The following is a 20,482-nucleotide window of genomic DNA, read 5'->3' as shown; positions in this document are numbered from 1 at the left end:
GATTCCTTTGAAAGATATATCTATATCTATATCTATCTATCTATGTATCTATCTGTCTATCTATCTATATCTTATCATGTCTCTGTCTGTGGGTAGCTTTTGTCTTTTAACTCTTTTAATGGTGTCTTGATAAAGAGAAGTTGTAAAGAAGAGAATTTCCAAACTTTCAGGTTATTCTGTATGTTCAGTGCTTTTTTTGTTCTGTTTAAGAAATAATCACCTACTTAAAGTTCGTGTTGATATTTTCCTGTTTTCTTCTAAAGATTTTCCCCAAATAACTTTTAGTTAATTTTTTTTTTTTTGGTTGAATCAGACAAAGCTTGTTTACTTTGCTTGCAACTAAGTATCCTGATATTTATAATCACTGTGTGTCCCAAAGTCTCCCAAAATGCATCTAAAATAAAACAGAATTTGTTCTATCATCAAAAAACTAAGTCACTGCCTGTATTCTCTGTAAAAGAATATCAAACCAGTTGTGCAAGCTAAAAGTTTAGAAATTATCCTTGCTATCACCCTCTTTCTCACTTACCATATGTAATTTGTCACCATGTTAACTATCTGTTGCTGTGTAACAAATTAGTGGCTTAAAGTAACAATAACTATTGTTATGTCTCACAATTTCTGTGGTTCAAGAACTAAGATGTGACTTTGCTGGGCAATTCTGGCTGAAGGTCTCCTTAATGATGTAGTCAGGGACCAGGGAAGGCTGCTCTGCTCTGAAGGGTTGCCTAGGGCAGAAAGATCTACTTTGAACTTTGCTCATTGACATGGCTGTCAAGTTGGTCTTGATTGTTGACGTGAAGCCCCAATTTTCCTCCGCAGGGACCTCTCTAAAGGGCTGCCTGAGTGTACTTATGGCATAGTTGCTGGTTTTCCCCAAAATAAGCAATCTAAGACATCAGCACAAGTTGCAATGCCTTTTATGTTCTAACCTCAGTAGTCATACAGTATGTGATCAAAAACTATGGTGAATATTTAAATTTAAAAATATATATTACAGTAAAAGACACATTGCCATTAATCCCCCTCAAAATATCCCTCGTTGCTTCAAACACACTTCTCTCATCTTTCTTTCATCTTTCTGAAGCAGTTCTGGAAGTCCTCTTTCATGAGTGTCTTTAGTTGTACTATTGTGGCTGCCTTGATGTCCTGAATCATTTTGACTTTGGGGAAGAGTCAGAAGTTGCATGGTGCCAGATCTGGTGAATGAGGTGGATGAGGACACACTGTAATGTTTTTATTTGACAGAAATTGCTGTATAACAGAAGTGATGTGTGACATGGAGCATTGTCATAATGGAGGATGGAACCATTTGCCCATTTCATATTAATGCATTTTTCGTTATCCATGATTTACAGCATACTTTAAAACACACCTTCTCTCAACCGTAGCTCAGACCTGACTGCACCGAACAAGTTGAAACTTGTCACACACTGTTACTGAGCTTTGACACACCACTTCCCACATTGAGGATCCCTGCCTTTCTGTTGGATGGCACTTGGCAGCAGCAGTCAACATATTTGCTGCTCACACCTTGTACATTGCCACTTCTATAACATTCTGTTGGTCACACAGATCAATCTGGTTCAATATGGAAGTAGCTTATACAAGAGCATAAATATAAAGAGGTGAAGATCATTGGGAACCGTCTTGTAGGCTATAATAATTATCAACTCTTTTGTATAGAAATACTTCTCAACTCTGCGACTACTGTGGTCCAAGGAAACATAATTTATCTCGTCTTATATCCCCTGTCCTCTCTGGACCTCCTCATATATCTTCTCCTTACCAGCAGCCAGCGTAATTTTGTTCAAAAGGTAAATCTGATCATGTTAGTCCTCTGCTTTAAATCATCAGTATTATAAGGACTTAACATGTATAAGTATTACAAATAGTATGTAGTATAAAGATTATAAATATAATCAATATTATAAATATTTCCCAGTAGTTTTTAAAAAAAGACCTAAAACCACTGAAATCCATATTGAGTCCTCCATGATCTGGTTCTGCTTCCTTCTCCCTCTCCCTCTACTCACTGCGCTATTGCCTCACTAGTACTCTCAGTTCTCCAATGCTTAGACACTTATTCAATTGTAGTGTTTCTCCCTAGAATACTCTTCCTTCTTCCCCATCTTTCTCATTTCACTAACTCCTAATCATTCTTTGATGCCCATTTAAATACTATTTTCTTATTTTTTTTTCCAAGCCCCCAAACTAAATTAGATTTTACTGTTCTCTCTATCATTTCATATAACTTATGTCTACCATGGCTCTTATTTTATCTTAATTATTAGGTAATCATCAAGTAATTACCTAAATATACTTGATTACTGTCCATCTCTTCGACTACAGTTATGTAGTAATAAAAACCATATCTATTTTGCATCCCATAAGGAAGGGCCTAACTCACAGTAAGTCACTGCATACTCTTAATTAACTTTGAATAAATGGATGGATGGATGGATGGATGGATGGATGGATGGATGGATGAGTGGAAGTGACTGAAGTACATAACAGGGCAGCTGAACAGGAGAGCCTTTAGTCATGGGATGTGATAAAGAAAAACAGGGTAGTAGATTTATCTGGTTATATCTTTCCCCAAGATAATTGGTTCCAGAATTTCTTTTATGAATATGTGTGTTTAGTGAATGGTGAAGGGGATGGGGGGCGGGCAGGGTGCACTCCAGCCAATAGGTATAATCTATAAAGCAACTTGTACTGTACTGTGCCTCACATATGGTAGCACTTAATATATCATGGTTGTTATTGAAGTAATGTAGACTCATACATGTAAAAGAGTGAGCACTTTGCAGACACATTTTGCCCTATATGTCTTATTGCTCATTATCAGAATCTAATTTACTTTAATTAAAGAAATAAACATTTTTTATACTTTTACATTTTCTTTAACTACAGAGTTCCCTGGAGTAGGCAGGAAATCTTCATACTTGAAAAGGCTCTTTCTCTCCCAATCTTTATATAATCAGAAGCAACCTAGATTTCATGTCAGTTTAATGCTCTACATAATAAAATGGCAATGATAGAAGTATTTTCAACTAGGGCCATAACATGAACTCTTTTTTTAAAAATCACTTTAGGGCTTCAAAGAAATGAGGGCATGAAATATTTTTAGTTGTATTTATTTTTTATTTTAGCCCCAGTTCTTACTTCCACATACTAACTTGGTAACTTTTCATTTCTTAGAAACACATAAGAAACAACAACTTTAATGCTATAAATCAACTTCCTGAACAGTGTTTTTTGGAATCAAGATCTTAATACTAATACAAAGATAAAAATTACATACCATGAAAGAGTTTGGTATATTTATTTTTGTCAGTTGCACGTATAATGGAAATCTGTGTATATGAAATCACAAAATGTGCTTAATACCACTTTGTGGTAGACCGTCAAATTCTGAATCTTTTAAATTTCTTTTCAATATACATACGTAATTGGTTACATACTGAAATTTCTCTCTATGTATTTGTTTAAACCAGATGCCCATGGGGCTTTCCTGAAGTATTTAATAAAGAGGAGCAGTTACTGAATTGTATATGGCTCTATCAAGTTATTTCTTATGGCAAATGACCAACGAGTTTAATTTCTCTCAACAGGGAATCATTCTGTCTCACCTCCTGGGGGAGTAAAGCAATCAAAGGAATTATGAACTGGACTCTTAATGGTAACTGGAGAACACATACAATTTTAACTTTGATATTTTTCTACTTTGTAATAATAATCTTTTGCATTTGTGTAATATGGTACAGTTCATATAGTACTTTATTGTTTACTGAGATATAGTTTGTGCTTGCTTATGCAGGATTGCTTCTTACTAAAAGTCTGTGTTTTTTGTACTTACCACATTAGCTTAAATCTTTTCATCATCTACTATTTTGATGAGAACTTCAGCAAACATTTACTGGATCTATGCCATGAGTGAATGTGCTCTGTACTATTAAAAATTCACACACACATGCACACATTTAAGAAAGAACATCTGTTCATAATCCCAAATCCAATGACAAGGAGAAGATGAGTGCACAGACGCCAATAACATATGGAAAAATGTGGCAATGTGTGAAAGAACTGATCAAATAAAAACGCCAAAGAAGTTCTGAGCAGAATAGAAATTATCATTAGGATTCCTGAGTATCTATTATACACTAGATACTTTGTATTTTATATACTAGGTTGAACGTTTACCATTATTCTATAAAACAACTATTATTTCCATACTGCAGACGAAAAAAATAAATTCCCAAAGTTCTTGAGTTCCCAATCCAATATTAAAGTAATTAAATAGAAGATGCATAATCTAAAAGCATGTCAAGAGCCTAGGTATTTGGTTATTATGGAAAAACTTCACAGAGGAGTGTTAATTGAATTACGTTGAGCTTTGAAGAATAAATAGGATTTTAAATAGGCAAAGAAAAGTGCAGAGGAAACCAACTACGTGAGCACAAGTATCACTCAGACCACAGGCAACTAGAATGGCTACCTGGAGAAGGCGCAAACTCAAGCCCAATGATGACTTCTCAGCACAGAGCTGAGAGGTGATGGAGGAACATGAACTCTAATGTCCAGCTGAGGATGATGCCAGGAATGAGGTAAAAAAAGGAGACTGGGCACTAAGTGCTAAGGATATTGAGGAGGTGGGTGGGGATGTAAGGCAGCTTTCAGAAGAAGAAATGAAAACGAGTGTATAATACATCATGTTACTCTAGAAACTGAACTTGAAAAATTCCCATGTCTCTGTTTTTGATCCTATTCTGAAAAATACTGTGGTATCTGACGTTTGCCTTGTGTATCAGAGACTGAAAGTAGTCACCAGTATCTTTATTATCCTCATTTTCCAGGTCAAAGGATTTCTCTATCAATTTCTCTAACAATTAGATGAAACCAATAACTAAGGTCTGGCCAGGGAAGTGTGAGTAGAAGTGACGAGCAGCATTTCTGGGCCAGGTCCACAAAAGCCCACCACGTCTAATTCTAGCACTGTTTCCCTGCAAGCAGTGGATGCATGGAGAGAATTCAGGAGATCTACATGACTACAGAGAGACAAGATAAAATGAACTTTCACACCCGAGTGACTATGTGGAGAACAGACCATTCACTGCCTACATTTTAATGTCAAATGGGAAACAAACCCTTCTTTTGCAACAAGTCATTGGAATTTGGAGATCATTTGTTTCAGTAGTTATTCCATTCTGAATAAAGTGGTATAATCTCTGAGATGGACCCTGATTTTCTGCTATTCCCAAGAGAGTGAACAGTATTAGAGAAATTACGGAAACCTGCTGGAAAATGTCTCAGCTACGCTCCCAGTGTTATTATGAAATCTTTCTGTGTGCTCTGGTCATGAACTGTTCTTACTCCTTTCATCACTTACTTTAAAGATTCATCTTTCTCCTTAAGATCTTCCTGCTTCTACTCTCAGCAAGTGAATTAGCCTCCTCTTCTTTAGTTAAGTGCTTATTCAAGAATCGTGTTAATTTTTATGTTCCCTTTCTTATTAATTTGAGTAGTTCTTTATGTATATGGATACAAGACCATTATAAATATAAGATATAAAATAGCTAAAATTAAAAAGACTGACTAAACCAAAAATTGGCAACAATTCTCATTCACACTTGATGGGAATGTAAAATGGAAAAACTTTTGGTAGATTTTTTTTTTTTAAATTAAGTATCCATTTATTATATAATCTAGCCATTCCACTCCTAGGTAGTTACCCAAGGGTCAAAGAGGAGATCCCCAATAGTATTCTGGCTGAGAAGAGGTTATATTGGGGATTTCTGTGATTTGTGGTAGGGTGAGATGTAAATAGTTTTCTCTGCTTTTCCTACAAAATTTTCAGTAAGATCTATGTAAGTTGCTAGTTATTGTGTGTGAGTTGTTTTTTTTATGAAAGGATTATTGATAAATTGGGTTAGAATAGCAACATCTATTGATTACGTACCTTGGTCCAAGTACTACACTACGCCACTCTCATGCCTACAAGCCAGGTTATCTTTTTCAAATATTACAATCACCTTGAATAGTAATTATTATTCCTCTTTTAGTGACAAAAAAAAAACACACCAAAAAACAAAACAAAACAAAAAACCCCAAACCATGTGCCCTATACTAAAACTAAAATAAAACAAATAACAACACGAAACTTCCTAAGAATAACATACTAGATCTCAACACCTACCCTCTACATACCAATTAAAGATAAAGCTGCTCATTTTTATTTTTACTTGTAACTTGACCTTTTTTCTATCTCAATTTTTGACTTGTTAGTCTCCTGTGAAGTATTAGTGAGAACCTACTATGGACTAAGCTTGAGGTTAAAAAAAAAAAAAGAAAAAGGTTGGTAGAGGGGATAAAACATAGTACGTACATTTGATGCTTTAGGGGAGATGGAGATTCAAAAGATATTGCCTGGAATGTCTATGGTGAAGGTCCAAACAAAACAGAACAAAACAAATAGAAACAACAACAAAACACACAGAGACAGGGTACTGATGGTGTGAGAGAAGGGTCTTTCCCAAGGAAATAACACTTGAGCTGAGTCTTAAAAGTTATTCTAGTGTAGCGGTGTAGAAGAAAGGCAGAGGAAAAGTGCACAGAGCCACTTCTGGCGCTAAATGGTACAAAGGCATTGAAATGGTAGATGAGGGTAAAGGGGATCAAATATATGGTGATGGAAGAAGAACTGACTCTGGGTGGTGAACACACAATGGGATTTATAGATGATGTAATACAGAATTGTACACCTGAAATCTATGTAACTTTACTAAGAATTGTCACCCCAATAAACTTTAATTAAAAAAAAAAAAAAGAAATGAGGATAACAAAGTCATCAGAGAATATTAGGTAGTTAAGAATGGCTGGAGCCGAGATCTCAATACATGGGCATAGCGATGAGCATGGGGAATGGTGACAGACGATGCAAATTCCTGAGAAACCACTCTTGTGCCTACAAGCCAACTGGACCCCAAATGGACTCAGTCTCCTGCATTATACCTACAGGAAATTTCGAACTATGTTTTTCCTCTTAGACAAATAACATGGAACTCAGTACCCTGATGTTCATTTCTTTTTGTATACTTATATTCAGATTAAACCAGAGAACAAATGATTTCATGGTGTAGGGCTTCTTATGTGGACAATTATCCTGATTTTGTCCTCAATTTTGCTCATTTTTTAATGCGATTTGATCACCTTTTCCAGAGATAAGAAGACCCTAGAGGACTGCCTCATACTAACAAAACTTGCAGCCAAATAGCAAACAAATTAAATGCCCATTTATTCACTTATATAATACAGGAATGCTTACTAATTAGCCAAAATACTGGATCCGGATATTCTGGGGAAGGAGAATGTCATTTAGGAAGCATCTATACCATATGGCAGTGGGCACTTACTCATTATTTTAATTAGTTGCCATCACAACTCCGTGATATAGTTCTTATTTTACCCCAGTTTTATAGATGAAGAATTGAAATGAGAAACATTAAATAACTTTCTCTGATCTTATAGCTACTAAGTTTTGGAGCTAAGATCCCAACCTAAGATGCTTTGATTTCTACCCCATGCAATGGACAGAATGTACCCACACTGCCTGGAAAAAAATAATGGTGATGATGTAATTAAAGTAATTATAATATATTGGATGCTTACTTTATGCCAGGTGATTTTACATACATTATCTTATATAATCTTCACAAGTACTGTCCTAGGTGGGAAATTACTTCCATTTTAGAAATGAGGAAACTGGTCAGAAAGTTTAAATAACTGTTTCAACCTTCTGACCTGATTAAGTGGTGGGGCAGAACTTCAAACCAGGTCTATGACTACAATGTACTTTTCAGTGCTGGTTGGGTAATAATAAGAATACTTGATGAAAGAGTCAGAGTGAAGAGAATTTGTTAGTTTACAGAATATTCCGTACAGGGTGTGATAGAGGACAGAAAACCACTAAAGTTCCCCTAGTAGGGAGTGATTATGTCTTTATAACTCAGTGTAGTAGACATTGGACATTTTATACTCTCATTTTTGCTTTTATGAATAATTCTTACTTGCCATAAAAGTACTGTCACTATCTGTATTCACGATAGGGAATATATATTATAAATTTCAGTTCATGTGTCTCTTCTTTTGCTTAGAAGAAATTGAAAAGGGATTGAAAAGAAGCAAATTGTCTCAAACCTGAGCAAAAACATAACTACTTTTTGATAACATCTAGAACAATTTTTCTTTACCACTTGGTAGTCTACCAGAGTAACATCCTGGGCAGTTAAACTACAGTTTGTTCTGCACAACTAAAATGCGTATGATAGTTTTATAAACTTAAAACCTTTAAACTATCTTGAGACTAGATCAACAAACTTTAACATACATTTCTTTCTAGTGCCTAGACCAGGGGTGTTCAAACTTTTTTCAATGGTTTTCACCAAGGGCCATATGCGGTAAAATACACAAACAGCCGGGCCACTCACTCGAGGTGAAATACGTATTGCCTAACCGGGTTTATTTAAGTAAACTAAATATATTTTTGGAATTTGCTGTGGGCCAATTAACAATGGATTGCGACCCACAGTTGGCCCGCGGGACGCAGTTTGGACACCCCTGGCCTAGACTAACAATCTTATCAAGACAGTGTATTTCTTTTTTTCATTTTTCTTGTGTTTTTTGTATAAAGACTTTGCAGAAGCAAGATTTGAACTGGCTCTCTGTGAAGCTAGTACTCTTATGGCAAGTTTGAAATAAAACAAGACATTTGCTCAAAATTAATCCATCTGAGAAATTTCCTTTAACGTTCCTTTGTGTCTTGAAATTAAACTCCTTGAGGAAAGGCTTGTTTCTTTCCATTATAGCCCAGTTATCTGGTATGCGGTTTAATACAAATGAACATAACTTCTAAATGTTATTTGAATAAATTAATATTTGAGTGACTATACTAACTGTGGACTTTGCTTCATTTTTACATTGCTTGTGTTTTGGAAAGTCATCCCTAATAAGGGAAATTTGTATATCATGATCCACAAAATCGAGGCTGTCCCAGTGGCCCAGCCCATGGCACAAATCCAAACCTAAGTCAATCCAGATTTATAGAAAAGGTCTCACTGTCTAGAAACCTAACATACACCATTCACAATCCTCCAACTTACCTTTAGCTAGCTTACCAAACCCTAAAAAATAGAATCTGTTAGCCTTACCAGGAAATCCCGGACCTAGTCAATTATGCCCTGTTTCCACATTGCCTCTTCTAACATTCTATGAAACTCACTCTTGCCCCAAATCCCTCAGGAGGAATGCTCCATGGCTTGTGAGGTACTGGACTCCCCCAGTCCATGGATTGTTTCTCCTAGAATAAAGGATATCAAACTCATTAATTAATTGTATTATTTTTGTTATTTGATATCCCAAATGAGTCTTTTCATCCATTTATTTTTATTCTTTTGCAAAAAGTATCCTTTGGGACTTCTCCAGATTTCTCAGGTGTGTTCTATCCTCTCTGAGTTGGAGTATTCTAGGCTCTGGTATGTCCTTACTAGTCTGAGACACTTCCCTCCTCCCCCCCCACCACCACCCTCTGATTAATTCACATCACATTTTAGAGTAAGTTTTCAAGCTCCCTTCTACTATGTACTTTTTCCTCCCTTAAACTTGAAAAGGATGGTGGAAATTTAGGCAACTTAGAGAATATTTAAAACCAAAGAGAACTATCTGTAAGGTTGATAAAAGGTCACGGCAGTTAGGGAGAAGAGTCTGACTCATGGGCAAACAAACAAAAAAAACTGACGAAAACCAAGCAGAAGAAATATCATGGGAACATTTTGGGCGTCTGGCTGAAGCAATACCAAAGCTGCAAATGATGAGGATGGGAAATTAATCAGAAAAGAGTACTAATGAGGTAGAGGACTTTGTATGGGTCCCAGAGGGAGGTCTAGGCATGGTTTTACCCTAGCTGGCTATGTGATGTTTTGTTTATGGACTCCACTTTTTAAATGAGATTTAACTAAATACTGTATAAGATCCTTTCCAATTCTAACATTTTATAGAAGGCTAGAATTTTCTACCAGGTTAAATGGATTCTTATGTTTTAAGTTGCATATTTACATTTAGTCTCATATAATTTGATTGGTCTTTATAGTTTCTTCAATATTTAACCAATACTAATTGAGTGGCCGCCTGGTGTTTGAACAGTTTGTTAGGCAGTGAGCATACAAGGTAAGATAAAAATCACTGCCATCTACTTCCTCTCAGCCTGGGAGGCCAAGGCTTTATACACAGCAATAGCAACTGGAGCAGAGGAGAGGGCTGAGGGAAGGAGGCGAAGATGGACATGGAATGAAAAGCTCAGAGCAAGAGATAACATTTTATAATTGTAAGATACAAGTAAGGCCAATGCTTAAAACAACAACAACAAACAAACAGTGAAAACTGATTATGATGATAATTTTTACTCCTTCATTTATGAGGATAGTTAGTACTCAGTGTATGACTATGGCTACTTAAAAGGTTAATGACAGATTCACTAGACTTTCCACACCTCCTTATTGATGTGGTTGCTACCTATACAGGCTTATAAATTTGTGTTCACTGTATAAGAGATGCTTGGAGATCTGGGAGGTTGCACAGTGACCCCACATACAGTTTGATGCTGACATGAAATTTGAACTGCAGATGGTAACCCTGAGAATAGAAGGGCCTAGAACTGGATAGAAACTTGGCCACCCTCTGGGCCCCTGAAGGTGGGCATAAATGTGTAAGGCAGGGGGTATAAGACAATAGCAAATGATGTGGTTAGCAATTAACCTCAGTCTCTCTGATTGAACATTAAAACAATGGAGTGGAAAGGTGATGATAGCAGAAGGGGTTAAATAGTATTTTATGTACATTAGATAAAATAATTGCTTCCAATTCAATGACCAACATCAGACATTCTCTAGAAATATGTTCAATGGAAATTCCCACTTATGCTTGCTTAAGTGGGTTGTTTAGACTTAGGTAAGCAAATTGCAACACTGGGGAGTGCGGGGAGGAGACAAGTACAAACAAAGAAATTAAACTCATGTGCTTGCTGGTATGCCAAATAGCCATGGGAAAATCAGAGCAGGATCAGAGCTTTCTGGCAAGAAGCCCATCTATTCATTTCCCTGTCTTTCTTTAACTGGATTGTAGCACAAATCTTGGTACATAGCTATTTCTTTTGAAGACTAGTTAGTGTCTTTATCTTAGATTTCCCTCTAATTATTTAAAATTATCCTTATGCTAGTTTGTGTTGAAATGCTACCATGCACTAACCAAAAGAGATCACACTCTATTTCAAGATAGAGATCCAGCAAGCTGTGAAAGAAGACTGAAATAATCAGTCTGGAAACATCTGTGGGAGTAACCAGAGGTTTTAATTAGAGGAGTCTGAGTGAATGACAGAAAAAGACAAGAGTAGATGACTCATTTCTGGGCAGATGAGAACACAAATGCTTGTGAATTTTTTTTTAATTTTTTTTTTTAATAAACACTGGAGTCGTATTAAGTGTCTGAAATCATCCCCCTAGTGCCCTATATTTTTTGAAACCTTGTCTTTCGGGTTAAATTTCTTGATTCACGGACCATACTCAAGAATAACCATCTTTACATAGCAGATTTCTGGTGCGTGGACTGGAAGAATCAGAGCAATGCCATTCCTCTCTCTGTGTAGGCTGACGCTGTGGTGGTATGATTTCAAAGACACCAGGAAAGCCTTTATTCACTGAAGTTCATAATCCCACCATGAAGGATTCTTTCTTTCATCAAAATCAATCAATATCTCAAACTTAGTTTTAAAATGTAAATTCTGATACAAGGCTTAACAAGTAAAAGTCTGTCTGAATCTCTTGGAAAGCAAATAAAGGCCTGGGGGAAAGCTAGAGCAGTGTGAGCTGTTGTTTCTTGAGAAATGCAGCCCATTTGGGACTTCTTTGATCCTGGATTTTGAAATTCTATCAGTGAGCAGAAAGAAAGGCATTTGAGGTACATAAAAGGAAAAAGAGAGATAGGACTTCAGAAAGTGAAGGAGGTGACTAGAGAAGACCAGATTTTGATTTTGATTTTTTTTTTCTTTAATTTTATTGGAGAATATTGGGGAACCAGTGTGTTTCTCCATGGCCCATTAGCTCCAAGTCATTGTCCTTCAATCTAGTTGTGGAGGGCACAGCTCAGCTCCAAGTCCAGTCGCCGTTTTCAATCTTAGTTGCAGAGGGCACAGCCCACCATCCCATGTGGGAATCGAACCAGCAACCTTGTTGTTGAGAGCTCACGCTCTAACCAACTGAGCCATCCAGCTGCCCCTCCAACAGCTCAGCAGCTGCTCATCGTCTTCAATCTAGTTGTGGAGGGCGCAGCTCACTGGCCCATGTGGGAATCAAACCGGCAACACTGTTCTTCAGAGCTCACGCTCTAACCAACTGAAGCATCTGGCCACCCCCAGATTTGGATTTTGAACTTATGACTTGACCATTTTGGATGTCAGTTTCTTCATCTGTAAAATCAGACCAATAACATTTTTTCAGAGATCCTTGGTCAATGATCAGAAGATACTCTTTCCTTTGCCAGACTAAGTAACTCATTGATTTGCTCTTTTTACTAAACAAATAGCATAAGATTTGGAATTTCAAAAGATATACCATGTTTCTCTGAAAGTAAGACCTAGCCGGACCATCAGCTCTAATGCATCTTTTGGAGCAAAAATTAATATAAGACCCAGTCTTATTTTAATGTAAGGGGTTAAATAGTGTTTTATGTACAATAGATAAAATAATTGCTTCCAATTCAATGACCAACCAATATATTAAAAGATATATTATATCTTTTAATATAATATAAGACCGGGTCTTATATTATTTTTTTGCTCCAAAAGACGCATTAGAGCTGATGGTCCGGCTAGGTCTTACTTTCAGGGAAACACGGTATAAGGTTAGTGCAAAAGTAACTGGATTTAAAAGATTAAAAATAATTGCAAAAACCACAATTACTTTTGCACCAACCTAATATATCATCAAAAGAATCTTTTCTGATATCGCTTATATTTATTTCTTGGCTCTCCCATAGTGAGAATTATTTCTTTCTTTACCCCCACAGCTTTAGTGGAAGGATCCCTATCTTAGGTTAGGGATTAGGGACTAAAGGAAGTCTGCCCGAGTTCTTAGGTCATAGACATGATTTTATTAGTCATTTGAAAACGCAAGATGATTTCATGCTTTTATTCCCTCTCCTTGTTATTTACCTAAGTAATTTTTTGGAAGGCTTTTTAAATATTATACTTAAGATTATTCCCACTAATATTAGCTGTGCTGATATACACTGGAAGTGCACAATGAAAAGAGAAATAAATGAATTCTTAATCCATTGAGATTTGGAGGCTGGTTATTATTGCAGCATAATCTAGCTTACAGTAATAAAATACAATCACATTATAATTAGTCTTTATCTTCTCAGACAGAAAAAGTTAGTTTCTAATGATAGTCTTCAAGTCAAGAAAAACACGTGCCATGTGTTGATTGTAAGTTCTTAATATACTCATGGCTGGAGAAATCCTGGCCTGAATTCCTTCACTTTTCATCATCATCATCATAACCAGCATTGCCAATGATGTACTAACAGTAAATGACAGACCCTCAAAGTTAAGGGACAAAATACATTTTCAACAGTCTTATTTCAGACATGACAAAACTCAGATCTTCCAAAGAAAAGACATTTATCTAGGAGCACAAAGAAGATTTTACATTTTAACTTGTAGCATTTTTCTACGTCTTTGTACTTTGTAGCTCACTGGATTCATTTATTCATTCAATTTTTTTAAACTAAATTTTAAAAAAGTGAATATTTGCTGGTTAGTGGAAGACCCAAGATCAGTCTTACCGGTATTTACTAGAGATAAGTATTATTTCTGTGTGTATTAGTTGCCTAGGGATGTCATAACAAAATACCACAGACCAGGTGGCTTAAACCACAGAAATTTATTTTCTCATAGTTCTTGAGGCTGGAAGTTCACAAGGTTTTGGCAGGGTTGGTTTCTTCTGAGTTCTCTCTCTTTGGTGTGCAGATAATCTTCTTTCACATGTTCTTTTTTCTGCACAAACAACCTTGGTATCTCTCTGTGTGTCCAAATTTTCTTATAAGGACACCTGTCAAATTGGATTAGGACCGACTCTCGTAGCCTCATTTTACCTTAATCAGCATTTTAAAGGTCCTATCTCCAAATGGTCACATCGTGAGGTGCTGGGGGTAAGGGCTTAACATATCAATGGGGGGAGTGGGACACAATTCAGCAACTAACACTAGGATACAAAAAAAAAAAGTTTAAAAGAAAGGGTGCAACAAGAGACAAACAAGGGGTCTTCATTGTAATAAAGGGATTAATCAAGCAAGAGGATATAACTCTTGTAAACATCTATGCACCCAACATAGGAGGACCTAAATATATGAAGTAAATATTGATAGACATGAAGGGAAAGATGAACAGTAAGACAATGATAGTAGGTAGGGGACATTAACACCTCACTGGCATCAATAGATAGATTATCCAGACATAAAATTAACAAGGACCCCATGACTTTAATGACACATTAGAACACATGATCATTAGAACATGTAATCTTAATTGATATTTTTAGGACATTTCACCCAAAAGCAGTAGAATATATATTTTTTTTTTTTTTTTTTCAGTTGCACATGGGACATTTTCCTGGACAGACCATATTAGGCCACAAAACAAGTCTCAGTAAATTTAAGAAGAGTGAAATCAAATCAATCATCTTCTTTGATCACAATAATATGAAGCTAGAAATCAATTGCAAGAAGAAAACTGAAAAACATAGAAGCATGTGGAGGCTACATCACATGCTACTAAAAAATAAATAGGTTAACAATGAGATTGAAGAAGAAATCAAAAGATACCTTGAGAGAAACGAAAATGAAAACATCCAAAATGAAAATGAAAATAATCCAAAAATCTATGAGACACAGCCAAAGCAGTTCTAAGAGGGAAACTCAGAGCAAACAGGCCTACCTCAAGAAACAAGAAAAATCTCAAATAAACAATCTAACCTCACACCTAGCGGAACCAGAAGAAGAATAACAAGCAAAACCCAAAGTGGATAAAAGAAAGGAAATAATAAAGATTATAATAGAGTTATATAAAATAGAGTCTAATAAAACAATTAGAAAAGATCAATAAAACCAAGAGCTGGTTCTTTGAAAAGATTAACAAATTGATTAAACCTTTAGCCAGACTCATCAAGAAAAGAGAGAGAGAGAGAGAGAGAGAGAGAGACAGAGACAGAGAGAGAGACAGAGAGAAAGAGAGAGAGAGAGAACCTAAATAAATCAGAAATGAAAGAGGAGAAGTGACAATTGACACCACAGAAATACAAAGGATTATAAGAAAATACTATGGATAATTATATACTAATAAAAAGGACAACCTGGAAGAAATGGATAAATTCCTAAAAACATACAAGCTTCCAAAACTGAATCAGGAAGAAACAGAAAACATGACCAGACTGATAACTACTAATGAAATTGAATCAGTAGTCAAAAAACTCTCAACAAACAAAAGTCCTAGACCAGAGGGCTTCCCAGGTGAATTTTGCCAAACACTCAAAGAAGAATTAATGCCTGTTCTTTTAAAACTATTCCAAAAAATTGAAGAGAAGGGAAGGCTCCCAACTCATTTTACAATTCCAGCATTACCCTGATACAAAAAACCAGACAAAAGCAAAAAAAAAAAAAAAAAAAAAAAAAAGAATTATAGGTCGATATTCCTGATGAACATAGATACAACAATCCTGAACAAACTATTAGCAAACCAAATTCAGCATCATACATCATGATCAAGTGGGATTTATTCATGGTATGCCAGGTTAGTTTAACATTTGCAAATCCATTAACATGATACACCACATAAATGAGTGATAAAAATGTTAATCTTATGATCATATCTCTAGATTCAGAAAAAGCATTTGACAAAAATCCAACATCCATTTATGATAAAAACTCTCAGCAAAGTAGGAATAGAGGAGACATACCTCAACATAATAAATGTCAGCTTATAACAACCCCACAGCTAACATCTTATTTAACAGTGAAAAGCTGAAAGCTTTCTCTTTGAGATTAGGAACAAGTCAAGGATGTCCACTTTCATACTTTTATTCAACATAGTATTGGCAATCGTAGCCACAGCAGTCAGACAAGAATAAAAGAAACAAAAGGCATTCAGATTGGAAAGAAAGAAGTAAAACTATCATTATTTGCAGATGATATGATACTGTATGGAGAGAACCATAAAGGTTCCAACAAAAAAGGATTATAACTAATAAATGAATTCAGTAAAGTAGCAGGATGCAAAATTAATATTCAGAAATTGGTTGCATTTGTATACACCAATAATGAATCATCAGAAAGAGAAATTAAGAAAACAATCTCATCTACAATTTTATAAACACCCCCCCCACACACACACACACACAAAACAACACTTTGGAATAAATTTGATAAATCAAGAAGGTAAAAGACCTCTATTCAGGAAACTATAAAACATGTAAGAAAGAAACTGAACATACAAATAAATGGAAGACTATAACATACACTAGCTCATGTGTATGAAAATTTAACATAGTTAAAATGTCCATACTACCCAAAGCAATCTAAAAACACCCTAAATAGCTAAAGAAATCTTGAGAAAGAAGAACAAAGTTGGAGGTATCATGTTCCTGATATTAAACTATACTATAAGCCTATAGTAATCAAAACAGCATGGTACTGGCATAAAAATAGAGACCTAAATAAATGGAGCAAAATGGAGAGCCCAGAAATAAAATCATGGCTATATGGTCAAATAATCTATTACTAAGGAGGCAAGAATTTACAATGGGGTAAAGACAGTCTTTTTCCATGGTGTTAGGAAAACTGGAGTACATGCTAAACAATGAACTTGTCTAGTTTTTGAACCACATACAAACATAAACTCAAAGTGAATAAAAACTTAAATGTAAGACCTGAAACCATAAAATTCAGGAGAAAACATAAGCAGTAAACTCTTTGATATTGTTTTTAATTTTGTATTTATATTCATTATCATATTCATATTCTTATTTGGATATGGCTCCCCAGGCAAGGGAAACAAAAGAAAAAAGTAAACTACATCAAACTAAAATGTTTTTGTACAGAGAAGAAAACCGCCAACAAAAGGAAATGGCAACATACTGAATGTAAGAAGATATTCACAAATGATACTGTCAATAGGGGTTAAGATCCAATATTTACAAAAAAACTCATACAACTCACCAAAAAAACAAACAATCCAATTAAGAAAGGGCAGAGGACCTGAATAGACATTTTTCCAAAGAAGACATACAGATGGCCAATAGACACATGAAAAGATGCTCAACATCAATAATCATCAGGGAAATGCAATTAAAACCGCAATTAAATATCACCTCATACCTGTCAGGCTGGCTATCATCAACATATCAACAAACAACAAGTTTTGGCAAGGATGTGGAGAAAAGGGAATGCTTGTGCACTGGTGATAGGATTGTAAATTGGTGCAGTCACTATGGAAAATAATATGGAGTTTCCTCAAACCATTAAAAAAAGAACTACCGGGGGTGCCAAAAAAATGTATACAAGTGGACACTTTAGTCAACGTTGCTCAAGCAGTAGTTTGCCATAATCAGAAGTGTCTGGATGCTGATGGTAACCACTTTGAGCACCTCTTGTAATTGTAGAAGTCAAACGTGACTTGTATTCATCTTTCGTTATATCAAGTATTACAATTTTAATAGTTTTTTCCTTTCTTTAAATATGTATACATTTTTTTGGCACTCTGTGTACGACCCAGCAATTCCACTTTCAGTATTTATCTGAAGAAATCCAGAACACTAATTTGAAAAAAATATACACATCCCTATGTTTGTTACAGCATTATTTACAATAGCCAAGATATGAAAGCAACCTAAGTGTTCATCGCTAGACGAATATATAGAGAAGAGGTGGCACATATGTAAAATGGAATATCACTCAGCCTTGAAATGGAATGAATCTTATCATTTACAACAACATGGATGGACCTAGAGGATATTATGCTGAGTGAAATAAGTCAGAGAATGAAAAAAACATGTTTTCACTTATATATGGAATCTAAAAAAAACAAAAAACAAATAAAGGAACAAGTGAAATAGAAACTCAGACACAGAGAACAAACTGATGGTTGCCAGATGGAAGGAAGGTTGGGAGGATGGGTGAAAAAAGATGAAAAGGATTAAGAAGTACAAATTGCCAGTTTTGAAAATAGTCAGGGGGATATGAAGTACAGCAAAGGAAATGTAGTCAGTAATATTTTAGTAACTATGAATGGTCAGGTGGGTACTAGATTCATTGGAGTGAGCACTTTATAAGTTATATAAATGTCTAATCACTATGTTGTACTCCTGAAACTAATATAATATTGCATGTCAGCTGTTATTGAAAAATGATTTTAAAAAAAGTGTGCTAGAGCTGAAGTTTTGGACTGGGGTTGAAGAGTACTGCATTACTCTACACAGTATAAAAAAAAAAATTGGAGTTCCCAGAAGTAAGCCAAGGGGCCTGTCTGGAAGAAGACAGTGGGAAATGGGGAGAGCCATGCCACCAATATGAAGAGACAACAAGTGACACCACTGTTTCCATGTCAAAAGACAAAGTTACACTGGTTCAAGTATTGTTACATGTAGGAGCAACATACCTGAATGATTTTGTTGTTGGTGTTTATTAAGATCAAGGAAAATATACAAAATTCCATACCTGAGTCAAAGAGGTATAAATCAGAGCCACCATGCAAGGAAGATGAAATAATCCTTAAATAAAATGATTTGTGGGATCAGGTGTTCAGAGCTAGAAGTAACAATGGAAATCTAAATCCTTCAGGGATTTAAAAAACTCAGAAAAGGCATTGATTGTGGTGTGGGAGTTCTGAGTAGTCTTAGTTTAAGGAGTAGGGCTATGTCAGTTGATATGTGGGTTTCATGTAAAAAAACAAAACAAAACGACAACAACAAAACAAAAGAACAACCAGGGGTACATAGGCTTTAAAAAATAAATTAAAAAGGAGAATATTAATTTGAACAAAGAACTATATACCCTCCTTTAAAATTCTTCTGTTTATTTTGTACAATTTGTTTCCAAAGATCTGTGATATAATTTGATTCTGGTGAGAGATGTGATTTCATGTGCAGAAAAGGTGAGGTAAGCTAGACATGAAATCTGAAGCACCTCAGTTTTGATTATAGAAAAGTGATCCTAAAACTTTTCCCCCAGAAATTTCCTGCTCTTCTTTCTTCCTTTACTTTAATAAGAAAAGTTTCCTACCTAGCTACTGCCACCACTATAAAGTTGATCATGTTTGCTGGGATCCTGTAGTATTCCCATAGTATCTTCTAGAAATTTCCATTTTAGCACTTGTAAAATTTTACAGCCCTATGTCTTTACATGTGTACTCTTCTACCCCTTTAAATTATGAGCTACTTGAGGGCAACGAACATGCCTTATTTATTTCTGTTTACTATGAAACCATTGCTTAAATCGAACATCCAGTAAATGTTCATTGAATAAATGAATGGATTGGTGAATAAATGTATGTATGCATAAATAAATGAATGATAATTAGCATCTATGTACCTAGAATTTATAATCTAAATATAGGTAATTTTAACTTACAAAGTACAAGTGAGGGCTCAAATCAAACTAAGACTTTTCAAATGTCAAAGGAAATTTGCTTGACTTCCTTCCTAGAGACTGTTTCAGTTTGCTTCTTTTAAACATATTTCATCTCCATGTCTTTTTTTTCTAGAATTTCTGTAAGCACCATCATCACCACCTACCCCCTTCAAAACTAAACCAAAACACACAAATACAAACCAAAAACCTTTCTCTGAAAAACAAAAGAGGATATAAGTGAAATTGGTTTGCATGCCTAATGAATTCTTATAATGAAGAAGGAATAACCTGGAAACACTTTCCCTTATACTCAGCTGAACCATTTTCCAGAATACATAACCCACTATCTAATTACAAGCTTGAAATATCGTTAGGAATGGAGCAAATTCCAAAGAACCAATTATATCCCCAATCAGGGTTACAGGCAACGTGTTCAGCAGCTGGTGAGAGGAAAGAGGAAGTTGCTAAACCAGAAAGATGTAATCAGTCTGTTGATCATGTGAAGGGAAGCTCATAAGCTTTCTTATTGCTGTTCTCAAAGAGGCTCCCTACCACCCAGAGACAAGGGACCTTTTTAAAGAGATCAGTTGATAACAGGAGTTCACATATAAATCTGAACCCTGGGGAAGGATTACTGAGAGAAAACTAGAAGCATCGATTTGTCCTGCCTCCCCGTCTTCTTCTGACACCAGTTTTGAGAGCTGGCTAGCATGACTATTGTTGCTCTGCAGTAGGGGAGAACAGTCTAAAA

At 35.5% G+C, this 20,482-nt stretch overlaps 1 long non-coding RNA gene across 2 annotated transcripts in view; it reads left to right on the top strand.

The window, feature by feature from the left end:
* Window positions 1–8,889, top strand: part of LOC109451385 (uncharacterized) — a 40,522-nt gene extending 31,633 nt beyond the window's left edge. For both annotated transcript variants that reach the window (XR_016018725.1, XR_016018724.1), the window contains one exon: window positions 3,618–8,889. This is a non-coding gene — a long non-coding RNA (uncharacterized LOC109451385). The remainder of the gene's footprint in view (window positions 1–3,617) is intronic.
* The last annotated feature ends 11,593 nt before the right edge of the window (window positions 8,890–20,482 follow it).

This window comes from Rhinolophus sinicus, chromosome 14, assembly GCF_057876585.1.
Source record: "Rhinolophus sinicus isolate RSI-liver-muscle chromosome 14, RSI-T2T, whole genome shotgun sequence".
In the NCBI taxonomy this organism is placed as follows: Eukaryota; Metazoa; Chordata; class Mammalia; order Chiroptera; family Rhinolophidae; genus Rhinolophus; species Rhinolophus sinicus.
This window is presented reverse-complemented; position numbering and strand designations above follow the sequence as displayed.